Genomic DNA, 2694 nt, shown 5'->3' on the forward strand with positions numbered 1-2694 from the left:
TTTTTTTCAGCTCCTGATCGACCGCCCCGTTTAGTCACGTGGGTTCATTCCTTCAGGGTGTCCAGAGGCAGAAATACTGACTGAGAGAAGAAAGACAGAGCGAGAGAGAGAGGGGGGGGGGGGGGGGGGGAAGAGAGACGGGCAGAGAAACAGTGACCGAGAAATAACAGGGTGAGAGAGACAGACAGACAGAGGGAGACACAAGCGTAGACAGAGAAGGGAACTAAAGGCGCACGGGTACACGCACACATACAGACAGACACACACATACACACACACATACACACACGCTCAGAAACTGTAACTGAGAACAAAAATCCCGAGGCAGAGAGACAGACAAACATAGAGAGACAGAGCGATCCAAAGTGGGAGCGACATACAGCGAGAGGCAGGCCCACTTCCACAGAGAGAAAGACGTGAACGTGGGAAGGGGGGAGATTGCGGTGGGAGGAATTGGCACCAGCGTAAAAAGAACAAATATTGAAATATATAATTTTATAAAATAGAGCCCCCTATAAACTATACAGAACCGTACTTGGAAAATAAGGGAAAGGCCGAGACATAATACCCTTTCTATCGTGCATCAACCCACGATTACAAGTGGTTTGAGAGTGCGTAGATCAATAGTTAGGTGTTTGAAACGGGGAGTGGGGTACCCGGTTCCCGTTGGCCTATTCGTGTGAAATAATCTCTGCTTCTAACACCGGGCAAAGGAAGGGAGCAGAGGTTCATTCCGAACTACCGTTCGGCATTTGTTTAACGTGGTGGATACACACGGCAGCACCTAGCACATGGAATTACCAATCTCTCTGCACTCCTGGATTCTGATTGTTCGGCACTGCGATTGTTTATATTCTATTCACACTTCAAGTAATGGGCTCTTTCACATTACAGTTTTCTCGTGAACATTTGTATCTATTTTGCGTGCAACCATTTTAAAACTACAACGCGGATTGTGCCTTATTTTTCCATGTATATATAAGAATACTACAGAGATCCAATATTGACCGTTGCCCAACCAACAGAGAGGGTCGATTAACGCCCCATTTTCTGATTGCTAATATTTGGTCTTCGAGCCGGACCCATGAGCTCATTTCCAATGGAATTTTTTAAATAATCGGTTTAACGGTTTAATTCCAGAGAAAACGGGTGTTTTGTCAAGTTGTAGTTGTGAGTTTCAGGGCACCACCAGTTAGCCTCCGCTTCTCTCGTTGGCGTATTACATATTTTTATTATTATCTTTATATATAACATGGTGCTTGGAGAGTGAGCGCAAGGCACACTTCACACAACCGTAAACGGGAAAGAGGAGTACGTTTCAAAGAGTGTCCTAAACAGCCATGCATTTAAGTGTGTGTAAGCTGCGGCGTATTGACCCACCCTGAAGATACTCCGATCGATCTCCTCCAAGCTTCTGCTTCTTCTAGCTTCTGCACCGTCGTAAGCTCAGTTTGTCGCATTTAGAACCCGCACACGCTTCCCTTGGAACCAATAAATGATACGGGTTTGGTGTGGTGACGAGGGACGGGAGGATGGTGGTATTCGTGGCGGGGAAGAGTGAGCAGTAGTTAACATTGACAAATGGACAACAACTGAAATCCTGGAGCAAGTGTGCCGAGCTACTGTGAGGCATCGAACGAGATAGGGAAAACCTCGACTAAATAATTACACATCGTCGATTCAAAGCGATGGGCACAGGGATACAAAGCGGTGGACAGAAGAGGCAGTGGGAGGAGAGAGGGTTTGAGTGAAAACATTCTGCACAGAGTGTAGAGTGCGGAACAGAGTGTAATTATACACTCTGTTCCGCAGGGCTGGCGGAAACAGCCAATCGGGGCAGTCAAAAAGGGGATTGGGTAGACATCTGAGGGGAAATAATTTGCAGGGACGCGGAGAAAGAGCGGAAAATGGGAATGAGTAGATTGCTCAACAATGAGCTGGCGCTGAACTGATGGGCCGAATGGCTGCCTTTGTGTCCTAACGATTCTCTCAGGATGGGCTATGTTAGTTAATATGGTGTAAAACTGTAGAAAATGAAAATACGTGAATGGCCCGCACTTCACACGGACACTGATCCAGTCATAAAAGACCTTTAAGAAAATATTCACAGGTGAGAGAGAGATCTTCTGCGCCGACGTTCTTTAGATTGGGGTTGGTTTAGATTTTATATCACATGTCTTCTTCATACCAGTCAGAGAGTGAAAATCCTAAGAGAACCACGTTTTTTATGAGTTTTAAATCTGGGCCGCTCAAAACTCTCAGGAAATGGTTCAAATCCCATTGTCCTGGACCAGATTAAACCGAGTCGATGGAAAAAAAGTGGGTTATCATCTTTCCCGTTTACTGATGATGTTGCTTTATGGGAGTCTTGGTTCGTTTTGCTCTTTATTCTTGGATCACATTGATCTTCATACTTAAATTTTTTACTGCTTCATTGAGACAACTTGGCCCTGAATGCGGCTCAGATGAAAGCCGTAAATGGAATTCTGAAGCATGAAGCCAAGACAAAAATCACAGAAGTAGATCGCTGGTGGTACATTCGAGAGACACTTACATTGGGACACACACCTCTCCACCTCGGAAGGGCACGCTCTCTTTTGTATTTAGATGCTGACCGACCGGTTGTGCAGTTGCAGCGTGTCCTGTTACTAAATGAGCGGATCCACTTCATTGCAATTAACACGCGCGGGACCG

Source organism: Pristis pectinata, chromosome 25 (assembly GCF_009764475.1).
Source record: "Pristis pectinata isolate sPriPec2 chromosome 25, sPriPec2.1.pri, whole genome shotgun sequence".
Taxonomy (NCBI): domain Eukaryota; kingdom Metazoa; phylum Chordata; class Chondrichthyes; order Rhinopristiformes; family Pristidae; genus Pristis; species Pristis pectinata.